An 18983-nucleotide genomic window follows, 5' to 3' on the forward strand; every position below is an offset into this window, starting at 1 on the left:
CAAGTCTTGTTTGGTTGCATTTCCTCATACTATTTGTCATACCCCAAAATTTTCCCATCATATTTAATCATATTTCAGTCCATTTGACTTTTCCAATGCTCAAAGATATACAAGAAGGAAGCATGCAGCCTCTCTCCTAAACGACAACCCTCAAACTAGGGTTTTGATCTGCTCAAAGTAAAATCAGTTTCTGATACCTCAAGTGGATCCCATGGTCTCTCATATGCTTATAGAATCCTCACATCAAGTTTCAAGCTCTGGTTCATAAGATTTCTCAGTCTACAGTTCAAATGATCAATAATCGACTGGTTGACCTAAAAGTCAAACTATGGTCAAATCACAGTCAAAATTCCTGATTTTTTGTCAACATCCTCATTTTGAAGTGTAATTCATCATTTGATCAAAATTTGATCATGATTCATCAAGAAAAGCTCCAAAATCATCAAAAACCTAAGTTCATAAATTCGGGTTTTCTAGAAGAAAGTCAACTGAACTTTGACCAGCCATAACTCCCACATGGAACATCAGAAATTTTCCATCCAAAGCTCATTTTGAAGGAAATTTGATTCTCTACAAATTTGTCTCTCACATGCCAAGTCTAAAAATGCTTCATTTGAGAGATATGGTGCAAGGGATTAAAGGTCCTCCGAAAAGTCAACAAAAACACATTTTGGATCAAAGCTCATAACTTGAGCATGGAAGCTTCAATTGAGACGAAACCAACAAGGTCATTTAGAGGACCCTTTGAGCTTTCCAAAAAGCCATAGAACACCTTCATATGACAAAAATAGAAAGAATTATAGCTTGATGAAGTTGGCAAGTTTTGAGGAAATACACAAAGGTTATATTGAGCAAACTTGGATCTTTTACTAAATGGGCCTAGGTTTTTGTTTCTAAACATGCTTGTGACAATGTTTAGGGCCCATAAATTTATCTCTCCATTCCCCATGATTTTTATTCATTTTATTTTGAATTTAATTCAATTTAAAATAATTAAATCATAAAAATCATTTAAGAGATGCATGACCATGATTTGCTATGAGATTGGTATCATAAAATAACTCATCAATCCTTCAAATTTCGTGGAAAGAGAATTATAGAAGATTGAGTCAAAGATAGAAAGATTTCATATAAATTTCAATCAAATATTGTCAATATTTTTCTCTCATCAAACACTTGCAGCCCAAGCCTACTATTAACCCTAATGCAGTCCTTATATAAAGACTAACAGCTACAACCATAAGGAGAAAAAAAATTGGACAAGGAGAGTAGGGTTTCAAAGAGTCAAAAATCAAGGAGAAGTAGGTTTTTTTCGTATCCACCAATACAAGGATTTTCTGAGTCTCTGAACGATCCAATCATCTTCCTCAGGTAACATAGGGTAAGAACACGTTATTATCTAAGCTTTATACTACCTCTAATGTCCATACCATTGATATCATATTCATACATACCTTGAATTTCCATATCTCATGATTTAATGTGTTTAAATGAGGTATAATTTCATGTACGAGTTCCTGACAATGAGTAGAGTGATAATAAACTATTAAACCAGAGCTTGGAGGCCGGATGCATGTTTTTCCATGGTTAGGGCAAATCAACTAAGAAGCTTCGAAACCTTAGATGCGCATCGTTTCAGGAAAAAATAATGCCACCATTGAATTCCTGGGGGTCAGTTTAGGGGGGTAAGGTACTCTTGTTGCTTTTATTCTCGTTAATTTGCAGGTACGAAGGTTGCAGCCATGGAAGCATAAGACCTGCGGAAAAATCCGCAGGTAAAGCCGCATCAATTTTCGCAACTAAACTCGCAACATCCGAGGAAGAAGACAATGAATAGTGGCTGGTGGAAAGTGGAGAGTTGCATGGCGAGCCCCGGTTGGTGAGTCTAAAGGTGTTATTCTCTCTCCAATACGAGTGGCCAGTCAAAGTTCTCCCCACGATTTCATTGGCTAATGCACGCACAAGGGGCCCACTTTGAACCAGTGTTTGACTCTTTTGAATTTTTATTTATTATCGTAGTTATTGTTTTTTGCTAAGCTTTTAACAAGAAAATCATGCAGCATAGTTGGAAAAGCGCTGCTTTGGTAGTCCTAGGGTCACGAGTTCGACCCCTGGGTTGGTTGTTTATTTTTGAGGAAATTCCTTGCTGAATCCAGTGCGCCTCTTCACCTCTTGTCCACGACGCGCCCTCCATCCATGGCCATCAGATCCTCTTTCTTCCAGATCCAACGTGCATCAATATGCCAGTCCACCATGGACCTCTCTCTGCCAATCACACTGGATCCTAGAGCTAAGTTTTCTAAAATCCTTTATTTTATTTTTTAATTAATTACATAAACACCTTTGTTTATTTCTTTCTTTTTTATATTATGATTCTTTTTATTCTTTTTACTTTTATCATATAATAAATTCATAACCAAATATTTTATTTAATCGAAAACCTGATCTTATTTTTAATATTAAAAATAATTGTTTTTTAGTTTTTTTTAAATTAATATTTATTCTAGGGTTACAATTTAATTTTGGGCTCATTAAAATTATTTTTATGCCTTAAATCCTGATTTAATATGATAACTAATCACTGTCAATGGTAGGTGTTATCCATTAACGCATCTTTTAGCCTTACAAACCCTGTAGGTCACACTAAGTTTTCTTGAATAAACCTGTTAGGTTCAGGGATAGGGTTTGTAAACTTTTTTAAGGTTTATAGATTTTTGTAATCAATTAAGGTTTGTAGATCATTCATATACTAACCTTTCCTCTTCTTTGCGCAAATTTTCAGGATTACCTCTATTTCTATCTATTTCTCCATCCACGCACCATCAGATTAAGAAGCTAAGTTCTGATTCCCTGTCTTTTGTTTAAATATCATTTTTATTTTTATTTTTTTCCTTTTGATTAAAATAGAGTTTGTTCCAATTACCAATGAATTTGTTACGCACTCACCCTTATTTATTTTTCCTCTTAATTTGTAGAGTTGATCAAAGGGTTCGAGGAAGATCAAGGTTCAAGATCAAGATGATAAAACTAATTATTGATTTCTCTTATTTCCGTCTTTTAATTTCCCCCATCCCTGCAGGTGTTTATTGTAATAGCGTAGGAATTTATTTTCTGCCTTTAATTTCCGTAATATTAATTGTTGTGGTTAGTAAATTAGGGAGTGGCAAGACTATTAACTGAATCTAGAATCACTAATCTACAAGATAAATATCTGAATTAACCACCTGATTGTGCCACATACGCACCTTTAGGGTAATCCCTCTAGTTGCCTTGTTGCCTTATTATTGTTGCCTTGTTGCCTTAATGTTGTTGCCTAAATAGTCAAAGTCCCTCGATTCCGAGGATACCTAAAGCAAAACAAATGTTACCCTCGGTTCATTATCATCATCAATTTTGTCCCTCGATGTTGCCTCGGTAAAAAGATGATTGTCCTATTGCTAAGGTATCCTCGCATGATGCCTTAAATGACTATTATATCCTTCCCTTAGACTACCTGCCCTCTTTATGGCAAGGGACAGTCTTATGGAGAACGATTACTCGATGACCCTTTCAACATCCAATTGAAAGACTTCCTGCCCTCTCATGGTATGGATAGACCCTTTCAAACGAAAGACTTAAAGAACATGAAAGACAAACTTAGGGTAGGTAGTTCTTAATTGCTTGCTCAATACAAACAAATTCAAATGCTTTTTACACCTCCTTTTCAAATACTTTCAAACAAGGCCACGCTTATTTACAAGCTAAAGTCCTTAACGAAATCTTTTACTATTCACACACGACACTTCAAGCTTTTCAAACAAACAATTCAAACAAAGTGAGCTAAGCAATTAAGAGCCCATGGAAAATCATGGATGCAAAGGGTGCCTTACACCTTCCCTTTGTATAACCTACCCCCCGAACTCAAAATCTTTCAAAGGTCTTTCCTGTTCTTTTTGCCTTTCCAATTGGATAAAATAAAAGTCGGTGGCGACTCTTGCTTACCGTACATTCCGATATAAAAGTCAGTTCACCGTATTACACTATTCACTCGCCAAAATAGATTTTTGAGAGGGATAAAAAGGAAACATGAAATCAAGAAGAAGTGGAGGAACCAACACCAAGTTTCAAGGCTTCATCATCTTGCAAGCTTTATAGAACCAAACCCCAACTTGAATAACTCTTCAACCACCTTCTGCTGCATCATCATCATCCTTTTCTATTATTTCAAGTGAGTCCTAGTTAGAACCTTGAGGAAATTCGTGGGATTATCATGATTTGAGGTAAGGGTTTGGGAGAAGTTTCATCAATATGTCATTTACATGATTAATTTCCCAATACATGTTATAAAGTGTACATGCATGTTGGGATATGTTTGATTTTCGTGTATTGATTCTTGCATGTAGAAAAGAAATGTCCTTTGTGCGGAAATCGTCCTCTACATCTTCAGTTTTTTTGTGTTTCTACAAGTCTCTCCTGATGAAGAAAATGTCTCACTTGATGAGCATTCATGTCCTCGCCATTTGCATTTCTGGGAAGTTTTGTCTAGCGAGCACATACCTTACCCAACAAGATGACAATTATTCATAATAGGTTTCTATTCTATAAGAGCTTGCCTTATCCTCTCTTGGCAAGGGCAACCTCGCTGCTACTTCGCCTAGCGAGAAGACCAATTTATTTTGTTTGATTCCTTTCAGTCAAGTCTGGTCTGGACCTTGCTGGATCTCTCCCGGAAAGCACATGTAGATAATATTTTACGATTTCTTCCCCTGAGTGCAATTTCAGTTCTTTAGCTCGGAATGGGGCGCCGTCTTTTGTGTTGTATGACTACCATGAAGTATGATAAGGTAGTGGAGACTATGGTGTCATCCATTTATATTTTCCCATTGTCCGTACGTTTCGGTTGAACATTAAGATATGACTTATTTGTTTATGCTTGAGTCTAAGTGAACATAAACTACTAGGTGGTAAATCAATTAGGGACTAACCAGAGCTATCGAATGATGTGCTTGTGGGGGTCCGATGCGACAAATACCCACTTGGAGTTACGCTTCAACGTTATCAATTGGGGTGTTTGTGTAATCATGTAGGCAGATTAAACTTGGATTACTCACCATAGGTGTGCTTGTGAATCCATCCAGGCATAAATCACTTGGTGACTCACTTCAGTTGTTGATTGGTGTGCTCGTGTAGCCATGTAGACATTGTGTACATGTGACTCACCTGGGTTGTTGATTGGTGTGCTTGTGTAGCCATGTAGGTGGATTACACTTGAATTACTCACCACAAATGTGCTTGTGTAGTCTCTTAGGTTCCAATATATATATATATATATATATATATATATATATATATATATATATATATATATATATATATATATATATATATATATATATATATATATATATATATATATATATATATAGGAGACGTATCAAATGAGAACTTTAGTTATAATGAGAACTGAGAACTTTTAATAATAACCATACGATTTAAATTCAATGTCTCAGATTTCACTCAAATTTTAAGAGACAATAATTAATAGATAGATTCTGATTTAAATACATATCACATAAATACAAATTTGGCCATTGATTTTAAATCATATGGTTATTATTAAAAGTTCTCAGCTCTCATAATAACTAAAGTTCTCATTTGAACGTCCTATATATAGGACCAATTCATCGATTTTGGTACCTTGATTCATCGATGAAGTTCATACTGAAAACTTTATTACGGAAATCAAACAGAAAATTTGACCTATTTTCATAACCCACATCAAACCAATTCGTGTTTAAGACTCTTCCTACAACATTTTTCGATATGACGCCCTTTAATATTTTCACTTAAATGATGAATCATTATATCCTCATTTTGATTCATATTAAATTCAATTATATTTAGATGATATCTATCGATAAATCTTTGTTACTATCAACATTATTAGGTTTCTTAAAAACACCAACAATTCCACTCATTTACTTAAGTAATCTTAATATGCGACAATTGTGTTTCTAAGAACGAGTCAAATAAAGTGGTGATTTGATAATAGTCATGTTTTTTTCATTTTATGATTACTATAATCTATTTGTTGTCTGAAGAATTAATAAAGTGATATTAGTAACTAGATAAAGTGTGTGATTCTTCATAAGTCCATGAATAACATCTACATTAATGGTTCATACCTTATTCATTCAAACCCCAAAATTTCTTGTTGCATATGACTCTATTGGCATAGTACTAATTTTATTAATCACAAGATTTGAAGGAAAAAATCCATTAATGATATGATCATTGTTTTGAGGCATGTTTACCTCTCAATTATCTTTGTTTAAATATTTATTATTTTGACTATTATTCTTATATGGAGAATTTATGTTCCTTATTCTCGAGGGATTAACCATTTTACCGTTTCTTAATTGTAAAAATTATTGAAACCTTATGCAAATTGTAAATTGATTCCATTAGACGTGCTAATTTGTTGACGATGAAATTTATCACTTCAACATATGGTTTTGAATATCAATCTAGGAAGGCAAGCAGGGACATTTCAGGTGATTGGGTGGACTAAGACATATTGGGGACCATTTTTTATTTCGTTCGCGAGGGCGTTTTAGAACAAGATTCTATTGATGTGGGTCCTTTGTCTGATTAGGGAGTATTTCCCTAAAGGGAGGTGAAAGGGTATGCAATTAATAAGATGAGTGCACTTTACCCTTTCATGAGTATTTATTCTTTCTTATAGGATTTCACATTCCTTTTTACGAGTCACAGGTTAGATTTATGAATTACCTGTTGATTGCCTTTTCGTAGTTACATGCAATAAGCCAAGGATTTGTTAAATTTTTTCAACACTAGTGTGACTACAAGAGCGTAAAGTGACAATGACATTATTCTTTCATCTCTTTAAGACTCAAAATAATCTAAATTACGCGAACAACTCAGGCTTGATTTCTCAGAGGAAAAACATCATATACTTTGAAACTGGCTATAATATGAAGAATTTCAAAGATCGCTTCTTCCTAGTTATCCCTCTTACTAAAGGAGCTTATGCGAAGATCTGCAAATTAGAACCAGGTCCTCAACTTGTGTGTCCATACTTATTATGTAAGTACATGATTCAAAGTTGTTTTTTGACGGGGCAGGATCTTACGTCTACAAGGAGGATGACTTGTCTTAGGAGGATTTATATTTGAAGAACCGACTGGGGGCCTTTTACAAGGAGCTAGGATATGTTGGTGGTTTCATTTCACCTGACAAGAAATCAAAAAATCGGTTGAAAAAGTTTATTCAGATTCGTTGGCTGGTGGATGCTAAATCATAGAAGGAGAGGAAAATCATTTTCGGTAAGTGACATAGAAATCTCGCTTTTCTTTAATTATTTGCTTGAATTAGCTCTCCTGTAACATCTTTTTTGTTGATTGTGTAGATGCGATGAAGAGCGAATAAGCAATATAGAAGATGACGAGGGACCTTCGAGCAACTTCTTTTATGGCTGATATTCCGAGTACTCCTCCTGCTTGGGAGATTTCTACCTCAGGTACACCCGTTGATACGTCCTCTAGTCTGACTGCTAGTCCAACTGTTCGGATTACTCCTCCTTCTTAAATGGAAGTTTGAGTCTCTCCAGACCGGGTCGGGATATATGACATCTTACCTCCGCTATAGCTGGAGAGCGGGGGAATTCTAGCCAACATCCCTAAACTTGAAGAACTTATGTTTGAGAGGCCACCTACTAAACTTCATTGACTCAAATATGGAACAAGACAAACTTCTATTTGAGCGTAGTAGTAATCTGTGTTGTTAGCTCACCCTGGAACGAGGACGAGCAAGGAGTTCTGGTCCTCAATTTTAGAAGAAGATTACACCTATTTATCAAATTTTTCCAAGGAAGCTCGACAAGGGAGGTTGGCAAAGTTGGCTTATCATATCAGTTGGGCATCAACTATTTTGCGTTCAGGGCTACTGGACGGAGGAAAGTCTTCATGCCTGAAGGTCTTTGACAGAAGAAGGAGATGCTAAGGCTATGTTTGGGAGTTTGGAGGGAAGGGGAAGACTTTCAAAAACGAATTTTTAAAAAAATATAGAAAAATATTTGACATTTTTTGAAAAAATGATTTTGTTTAGAATGATAAAAGAGTCATTATCATTATTGAATTTTTAATTTTCAAAATAGTATAACCTAAAAGATATTTGGAAAATTAATGGAAGTCCTCCAAAACCCCCCATTTAATACAATTTTTGAGTTCCTCCATTTTATGAGATTTTTTGTGGTATAAATGAAATCAAACTCTCCAAACTCTCATACCCAATTTTTTTTATTCTTTTCACCAAATTCTTCTTATTTTTCAGAGCTCTCTCCTCCCTTCCCCTCTAAACTCCCAAACAAAACCTTAGGCTATGCTTGGGAGTTTGGAGGAGGGGAGGAGATGACTTTGGAAAATAGGAAGAATTGGGTGAAAAGAATAAAAAGATTTTGGGTAGGAGGGTTTGATTTTATTCATAACACCAGAAACCTCATAAAATGGGGGAACTCAAAAATTGTATTGAAGGAGGCTTTTAGAGGGCTTACATAAATTTTTCAAATATCTTTTAGGTTGTTATACTATTTTGAAAATTAAAAATTTTATAATGATAATGACTCTTTTATCATTCTAAACAAAATCATTTTTTCAAAAAATATCAAATATTTTTCTATATTTTAAAAAAAAATCATTTTCGGAAGCCTTCTCTTCCCCTCCCTTCCAAACTCCCAAACATAGTCTTAAGAACGGGTTGATACCCTAACTGTTGAGCAAAATCGATATTTAGAGGAAATCTGAAGTGCTCCAATTCGTTTCATGCTATGGACACTGCTATGGAACCTTTCGAATATTCCAACACTTTGATCGAAAAGGTGAAGTTGCTTGTGACAAAAGAATATGTCCTTCTCAAGAGTAATTTTCACTTGCTTTCAATCCGTAACAGACAGCAATGTTATAAATAGTACATACAGCTAAAAAACTACAATCACTGTCACTGATGTGGCAAAACTAATCCTTCAACTATTGAACAAAAAGACACAAGTTTCGCTGTTGTTAACAAGAAAGCTTCGAATGTTTTTCTTTTCTTCACACAATGTTTATTTAGAAAAATTAATAATGGAATATGTAAAATTTGTCTTGGAGGATAAAAACGAAAAATGATTGAAAAGAAAACTCTATGGTACTTTTTTGCGTATTATCTTAGCTTTCTGATTATGATTCACATAAAGCTGTAGTTGGATTGGATTGATGATTCGATATGAATTTTATAAATTCTAATAATTTATAATAATTGAATTTTTTGTTATTCTTATGGTGTGTGGATGCGGCAACAAGACAAAAAATTATTTGCAATAATAGAATATATGCACTTATATCATTTTTGCATAATTTACAATAATTTATAGTAATGTCCTGTTTACAATTTAGTGGAATTTATAACAAATTGTAAACTATAAATTAGCATACATCCAAAATAAAATAGACTATAATCCAAAATACATACATACATCTAATCTAAACTATGTCAGATTCCAAAGTACACAAAAAATAGCATAATACAAAATATATCATATCTAAAATGCAGCACTACTCATGAGCACGGTTTATGTATTTTTGATAGAATTAATATAGAGAAAATTTTTAATATTTTTTGAAAAATAATTTTTGTTTTAGATTCATTTAAAATACTATAACAACAGAAATTATATTTGAACATTTTGTCAAAACTCTCCAAAACTCTTCATTTAATACAAATTTTAAATTCTCTCAAATTAGAGGTTTTTGGTGTTATGAAGAAAATCAAACACTCCAAAATCCTCCAAACTAAAATCTTTCTATTCTTTTTCCCAAATCTTTCATATATCATTAATGAGCATTCGTGTTTGTTTAGATTAGGGGTGGCAAACGGGCATGCCCGCCCCGTTTAGGCCCGCCCCGCAAAAGCCCGCGAAAAGTGGGACGAGGCGGGGCGGGCTTTTTTAAAAGTGCGAGTCTAAAACCTTGCCCCGCCCCGCAAAAAAGTGAGGGCGGGGCGGGAACAGCCCGCGGGCATTCGACTTTTTAGGCTTAAAAATAGTAAAATTCTATGAAAAAACAAATGCCTGCAAAAGCCCACAAAAAAACGGGGCGGGGCGGGGCGGACACATTAAAGAGAGCGGGCCTAAAATTTTGCCCCACCCCGCAAAAAAGTGCGGGTAAAACGGGCTTTCCCCGCGGGCCGAGCTCGTTTTGCCACCCCTAGTTTAGATTGACACCAAATAAAATTAATTTTTGATAGAATTAAGTTTTATAGAATTGATTTTAACACTATTGAATTTAGTAGAAATAATTTATACTTATATACATTAATGTAAAAATGATGTGAATAACAAATTTTAATTTAAAAATCACGCTAAAACTCAAAAGTTATAAATTTTAATTTCTAATAAAATCAATTTAAAAGATAAAACCAATTCTACCTTAAAAAACAAACTTCAGAATCAATTATGTACATCTAAATTTTTTTTTATTCTTCTAAAAACCAAACAAAATCAAACATACTATTACTATTAGAGGTTTATAAGGTGAGGGAGGTTTATAAGGTGAGGGAGGAAACAAGTCACTCACTTGTGTACTATTAAGAATATAAATTATTTAATCTTTTTAAAATTTAAATTTATTGATAGAAAAGAGAGATATTTATAGTCTGTCTCATCCCTCTATCAATTATGAAGAGAAAATAGTTATTTTTTAATAATTTATAATGAAATGGGGAGGGAGAGATGAGAAAATAGTTATTTTTTAATCATTTATAATGAAGTGGGGAGGAAGAGATGAGAGTTGAGAGGGAGATGAAAAAGAAGAGAGGTGTAATGTAACTCTTAGATTGGGTGTGGGAATAAGTAGATGTTGTTATTTTTCAATTATAAATATGAATTATTAAGTAGAATCAATCTATTATTTTTTTAGTTTCATTATAAGAGATTTAATTCAATCCTCATTTTAAAATATGTTCCACGCAGGAATTAAAATTGATGTTGATTAATCAATGTATCAAGTGCTAGATAAAGTTGATGGTGCATTTGAAGATGCTGAAATGGAAAATGATCCGGAACGGTGCAAAACATTTACCTGGCTTTTGAAGCATGATCGCATCCTCGCCAATCTTAGCAAAAGTATGAAAGGACTTGGAAGTGCGGATTGTACAATGTGTGTGAGTCTACCATTTATGCAATGAGAGATTGCGATAAGTGCATTGCTATTTGGAAAAGCCTGGCGCCAAGTGATCTGCTGCCAGATTTTTTTCACGGTTGACCTCAAAATGTGGATCTCAATAAACCTCCGATATAATGCCATGACAAACAAGGGTGTAGCAATACGTGGATGATAGCATGCCATACGCTATGGACATGGCGAAACATGGAGGCACGTGATGACAGCTTCATAAGGCCTCTAAATCCCATATGCCACATACTAAAAAGGAAACACAAGTATGACTTTGCTATAACCTCGAGCAAGAAATGTTGTTATGCGGAGAGTGGGAGTAATTATGTTGGGTGGAAGCCGCCAACGATGAGTATGCTAAAGCTTAATACGGATGGATTGAGAAAAAATGGTAGGGAGGCAGGGTGTGGAGGAATTCTTAGAGATTTCAATGAAGAGTGGAAGGGTAGCTTTTTCAAGCACCTAGGCAGATGTAGTACTACTATCCTTGTAGAATGTTGGGGAGTGTATGAAGGATTAAAAATCACCCAGGCGATGGGTTTTCGGAGAGTGAAATTAAATGTGGACTCAAATATTTTGGTGGCTGCCATAGAGAAAGGGGATTCGTGTAACCAAGAGTGTATCTCAATTATGCGTCAGATTAGGGAATTAATAAATTTGTATGAGACAGTTGTCATTTCGTGTGCAAATCGAACTACAAATAGGTGTGCAGATGCGCTTGCTAAAAGGGTGAGTATCAACAGGAACCATATTGTGCATCAGGAAGCACGTGTTTTCATCTGGCCATTTATGGAAGCAGACTCGTTAGGAATTAGTAGTTTTCTTGTTGACTTTATGTAGTTTTTCTCTTTTGAGCTTCGGCCCTCCTTATTATAAGAAAAAAACAATTGATGTTGATTGATGGTGTTAAATTTTTAAGGTAATAATGTTGATCTCTAATACGGTGACGCGAGATGGATTTGAAAGGTTAACACTCCAACATTCAAGTTAGTTATAGAGTTCATGATAGGTGAAGTGAAAAAAATGAAGATAAAAAGTGTACCTTAAATCTCACATATGTTGATTATATACGTTGGATAATTTTTATTGGGCTACGCAAGGTTGGGTTGAACACGTGGACTTCCCGTATTGGACCTTTGGACGATCAGGAACAGTTTCCCTAAGGCTTAGTGGGTGTATTATCAGTCGAGAAGTCTTTCAAAGTCGCAGTCGGCGTCTCGTGGTCAAATCTGACCATAAGGGGAAGTGGGAAAGTCATGAAGTAGTTACATATATAGTGGGGAACAAGCACATTAAATGTCTTTCTCATCATTGAGGCGTCTCACCAATATTTTAGGCGCGTGGCTTTAGGAAACTCTAGTGAAAATTTTTCTCGTGTAGTAGGTATTATTTTTATTTAGAATAAAAGAGAGTAGAAAAATAGGAGATATGACAAGAAGTCTCCCTTATATAAGAGTAAATGTGTCTTAAAAAGGAAACGATCTATCAGATTTTTTTAATGATTTAATCTATTAATCCTTGATTAACCAAACCAAATTAGGAAAGTTTTAGTTTTCACACTACATAATCGATTAAAAACTTGTTTAATCAATAAAGAGGTGTTACACATAGGTTTAATCGATTAGAGGAAGCCCTTAATTGATTAACTAGCATAAAATAACTTCTAAATTGATTGGCAAAGCTTCTAACCAATTAAGTGTGTGCTCGGAATGGTTTTAAGAGATTTTATCAAAAGAGAAGAAAGGTTTGAAAAACAGGTTGTGTTTATGTGTGTATGTCTTAGTACCTCAAGAATTACTCTTGTTTATTTTACAATAAACTGATTAAGACTACGAAAAACCCTTAGGCATGACCAAACGAGTTTTCACACTTTCACAACTTCAAGTCTTCCAGCTTAAAGATCATAACTTCAAGTCTAAAAGTCCCTTTCTTGATCCAACAACATCTAGAACTTTCAAGTAGATCTTGATATATTTGATAAATTATACTTGTGATATCTTGTTTGGAAGCCCTCACAAAAACCACTAGTTACAATCCACTCCCCCTTTAACAGTTGTCACCGAGAACTTCTTGACTTATTAACACCAAGGAACATTAGACTGATGTTGTTGTCATCTTTTAAACCGCTTGACTGTTATCATCATCAAAATCAAAAGATGGTTATACCTACATAACAAATAGATCCATAATCCCTACCTCCATATGTTTCTCTCCCTATATGAGAAACACATTTTATAACGAGATCTATGTCATCAATTAGCCGATACTTAAAATTTTAAGTTTAATGTTATGTACAATAATATTATCAACCATTTTGCAGATGAAGAGGGCTGAGAATAGCCTTAATAGAAATAAAGTTGTTTCTCTCTCTTAACTCTTTGGTTGGGTGATGATGAATCAGATAACCTAAAGATTAAGCTCCTTCTCTCGACTTCTCAGTTCCAATGAGGATGATATCAACACTTATACTCTAGAAAATTGAATAAAACACTCCAACTTGATTAAAACATCTTATAAACTCTTTGTAGTACTAACATTCAATGTTGTTTCCTTTCATTTTGTTTATTGTCACTGAAAATGACGGGAAAATACTTTCTTAAGGGTCTTTTGCAAAGGAGCCATATGCTTCAGCAAAATGGGTTCACAACCGACTAACATATAAAATCAATTTCCCTCTCCAAGCTTATACACTTGGTCAAGTGAGAAGTCGTGATTGATAGCTTCAATAAGGTTGACTCCTTCGAGCTTATACCCTTGGTCGAGTGAGATTCAAGTTCCTCAGTTTTACCTAAAGATTAAGCTCCTAATTGAACAAGAGTACCAACTTCCTTACGGTACACCCACCTCTTGGCTAACCATTGAAGTCTAGGGTAATGACGCCACATCCGTCTCCTACCAAGGATTACTACTTGGGTCGGGGAAGGGAACATTTTCAATGACTTGTTGGATGTCAACAAAATCGAAAACATGTAAAGTATATCATGATTAAGATCAATCTCAATGAGTCCTTCATAATATGCAACGCCAACACACAAACAAACATACTAAATACAAAAATACTATGTTTAAAGTCATTTTTGCCCTCAAACAAATTATCATTACAACAAATTTAATCAGCAACGGTCCCACCAAGTGATTTCCTTATTATTGATCAACAGGTTCAAACTGACTTCTGATTCCACCTGTAACCCACGACCCTAAGCCAATATTTGACTACGTTAGCTGAGGTTTGGGGCATATTACTCCTACCATGTAAAAATGCCTAAAGATATGCTTATGTTATAAGGCCATACAAGACTTTTGGGCGATTGAAGTCAATACCACAACATCAAGACTATATAAACTTTTCACATGGTAAGGACATTATCCTAGAAAATACTTGAACACCCCTCTTGTATCAAATAGTGACTCGTCCTCTCGTTATTTTAATAAAGGTGAACTCATTCCTTATTTTTGCATTGCTGAGAAGAAAATACTTGGCCAACTTTTCCAACGAAAACATTCCAAGTCGCTATGGAATAGGGCTCTAGTGAGTTCCAAGAACTTTTGGTGCGATCCCTAAGTGAGAAGAAGAATAACAACTAGTATAGAAGATTAAAGTTAAACGAAAGTAAATGACAATGAACATGATTGATCTTTGTTAACACGTTTCGGCTAATGGTGCCTACCTCCGCGATTATAGGGTATCTATAGTTCCCTTTATCTATAGTATATATAAATTTTTTAAAACAAATTTATAAAAGATATTTTTACAATGATATGTTTAAATAAAATTTTATTAATTGAATTTGGAATCTAATATTACAAGTTTGCACAAATATAATCATTAGAAAAAATATTTAGCAGATAGGATGTAACACGTGCCTAAACTTAAACATTAAAACACTATGAACAATAAACCTCACAACATATAATTCTAAAAAGTGATAAAGCTCTTAAATCATACAAAACTAGAAAGCGATAAACAACTTAAGAACATGCAAACTATACAGAAATTAAAAGAGAGGGGAATAAATAATTGCACATTGGTATTTATACTGGTTCGGTGTGTCGTCCTCGATTACACCTAATCCAGTATCCAATGGAGAACCATTGAAAATTCGTTATTCTTCCACAAATTTAAAATTCACTAGTTTTTTTTATACGACAAATAATCACAAACAAACTAAAAATTGAAATCAACTGCCAAGCAACTTAGATCTCAATCATGATTCTTAATCTATTGTATACAACTCACTATGCTACAATTCCTTAAGATCTTCACTCGAACTTGAATTAGTTCATCCTCTTAGAATCAAAACACTCTAAGATTTTGTCTACATCAATTTTCATTTAATCTTACCGAAATTCTTTTGTTCGAGTCTTTGAACTTCCAAAGAAACTAGAAACTCCAAAATTTCGTTCATAGGAATCTTCATTCTCTCCAGTCAAAATTTTCTTTTAGAAAATAACCTCTTCTTTTTCTTCACTGGATATCAAACTCTAGAAGAACTAAACACAAAAATGAATCTTATATTTGAAAGCAAATCTTCTCAAGACATTAGAGTACTAATGAACCTTCTCACATTAGATCTTCACACTCTCTCTTTGAGTTTAAATCAAAAACTCACACACACTTGTTCAAAAACCCAGGAATTCAACTCAAGAAAAGGTTTCTATTCAAGTTTGAATTGATAGAGAAAGTTGTGTTTCAGAAAATGTGAATGGCTATACAAAAATCTCTTTTCAACTTATGCACAAAATTTTGCAAGTTATGAGCTAGAGAGATAAAATTTAGTTTATGTGTGCTAGAGAAATGCACTAAAAATTAGTAAAAATGATCATTTGATTCGAGTCAAGAACAAAGAAAAATGATTTAAGTCAAGTAAGGGAAATACTTGAATCAAAATAAATAAATTAAAAAAAACCAGATTTTACGAGTTTGATTCGAGTTATGAATTCGAGCTATGCATTTCTCTGACTCATGTCATGTTACCCGGACTGAAATTTTGAGAAATAAAAATGTTCATGAGTTGAGTCAATATTTTGTTTGACTTGAAACATATCAGGATGAGTTTCTTGATTCAAATCGCAAACTTTCTGTCTTGAATCATTGTGTTGATTTTTGGTCAAATGTCTAATTTATGCATGTAAAATACATTTTTAATGAAAAACGCTCCATTTTAAGAGATGTACAATGGCCTAATGGTGAGGAGACTCAATTACTAAAACGACAATTAAATTGACAAACATTAACACCCCAAAATCTCAGGAATACCATATGAGACGCAATTTCACTTGTGCTTCCAGAAATTAAGCCTCTTAGATAACATGTTAACAAGGGGATCCCAAGTAGCTTCACAAGTAGGAATAGCCTCTACAAGCAGCCCCACGTATTTAAACGGAAGGAACTCAACTTTACAACAGAATCTAAAAAAAAAAATAGGGTTCACATTAACCACTACTAGATTACTTAAAAAATTCACCTAGAGACTCAAAATCTCTAAAAATGACATTTATATTCTAAATGTTCTCAATTAACAGATCCACTAAGATAAGAGTGTCATCTATATTTATATACCGAAAATCTAAGAAACTATCGAATTAGAGACTCTGCCTTAAACTCAAAGAGCAAATCCAATTCAATGGCCCTATTAATTTGATCACTTAATCCTTCGGCCACTAAGAAAGAGGAGAGGAGTTAGGGTCGCCCCGCCTTACTTAATTTCATATAATTTAACTTAATTATTGTGAGATATTGGATCGAACTCTAGTATGGCCGAAGGGTGACTTCTTGGTTCGACAGTTCGATAGGGTTAAGCATGAAGTCGAAGGTTGTTCACATGTTGGTGTCGAAATGTACATGTTGTAGTCGAAGATGGATCTAGCATGCAGGTGTCGAAGATGTCAGGGTTGTTAGCATGTTAAATTAAGCTTTAGTGTTTAAACACTAATTTGTTAAGTTAGCTTGTTTATTAAGTTAGCTTGTGTAATGGGCCTTGTGGAAAAAACCCATTAGTTAGTATGCTAGGTTTTATTATAAATAGCATATTAGTCTTTCATCATTGCACACTGCAAATCTTAATTTAAAGTCAGAGATGTTATTTGTTATTCTTGTAAATTTGTAATATTATTTTCTAAAAGAAAGCAAACGAGTAGCAGTTATAATCAATTCTTGCATTCTTTTTCTTTCTTATTATTTATTTTTGTTTTATACTTCGTTATTAGCATTGAATTCCCAACCATTATTTTAACCTAAAATAGAAAACATTAGCAAAGAAGTTAAGTAGGAATATGACAACATGAGTAAAAGATAAACGTCTTAAATGACGACACCAAGGAGAACAAGTCATCTTCCAATCACTGCTTCGAGGTGTTGCAGTACTTGCTTCTAATGACATAATATGTCTGTCACTAGTGAATTTGTAGTTATTATCCACGACTTTACTATTAAAAAAAGTTAAAGATAAATCGGTGGTGACAGGTATAGCTTACACCAAATTAATAAAATTTAAATAAACTGCACTACTATGATATTATATTTGAAAAGCTATAGTATTTGTTTAGTGAAAATATCAAAGGGGAAACAATATAAAGGTCAAAAGTTAATGAGTATTTTTGAAAAGGAAATTTGTTTATTTAAATCACTTTCTTGATATGTTAGTCTGACTGTAATTCGTAGCAATGGATAGGTCGGTTTCGTTAAATATATGTAACTGATTATGAGCTAAGTGAAATTGACATCAACTTACATACTTGATTTGATGTTAATATGATGGTTTCTTAAACTATAAGCACCTTGTAACTTTTTGCTTTTGACGTAAATTCTATACTATAGAGTACTAAGATTTAGAATCACACTCATCTCTTACCCAAATAAGAAAGAAAGGAAAAAAAAAAGAAAAAAAGCTTGCATCCCCATCTCGTACCTATGAAACACAGATATCAGAAACTTGACATCGATATTAATACGTTGATATTGATAATAACTTTAAACAAAATAAATAAATTAAAAGTAATCATAAGTGTCGGTGTCGATTTCGAATACCAACACTGACACAGACACGCTATTTTTCAAAAGTGTCGGTGCTACATAATTCATTACACTCCAGTCATTACTCGCACACCATGCCAAAATTCCAAAGTTACTTTTGAAATTTCAATTTCAATTTTTGAGTGCACCAAATATTTAACAAACTCTTTCGAAGCGCGTGAACTTCTAAGTTAAAAATGGGTATATATATTGAATCCTGGTTATAAAAACTTATAAATATTGAAATGTGAACACGCATTAGCATACCACACAAAAACTCAAACTTAAAACTATGAAGAAAAAAAACGTTTAAAGGCTAGTCTAAATTTCATTTTCTAATTAAACTTATGAAGATTGAAATCTGAACGTTTTTATTTAAGTATTTGCGGTCATGCATTTTTCTCTTCCTTCTCTTTTATTTCATCAAATTTGAACACAAGTGAAAATAGGGTTACCAACTGCCTACTTATGCACCAACATTTATCAATCTTTCTCACAACTTCGACTTCACTACATTCAAGCTCAGCACATTTGTCAAGCTCTAATCCACTACATTCAAACCAAGATGATCAATCTCTTACATTTGGTAAGTTCATTATTTCCTTACTTTTTATTTGAGAAGCATGATTTTCTCGAGATTTTGTATTTGATTTCTCCTAATTAGATTTGCTTTGAGTTTTTGATTTTTTAAACTTTTGAGCTTAGAATTTGTAATGCATGATGTGTTTCTGATTATGTGCAGTTCAAATTTTGAAATCTGAACC

This window comes from Vicia villosa, linkage group LG1, assembly GCF_029867415.1.
Source record: "Vicia villosa cultivar HV-30 ecotype Madison, WI linkage group LG1, Vvil1.0, whole genome shotgun sequence".
Taxonomy (NCBI): Eukaryota; Viridiplantae; Streptophyta; class Magnoliopsida; order Fabales; family Fabaceae; genus Vicia; species Vicia villosa.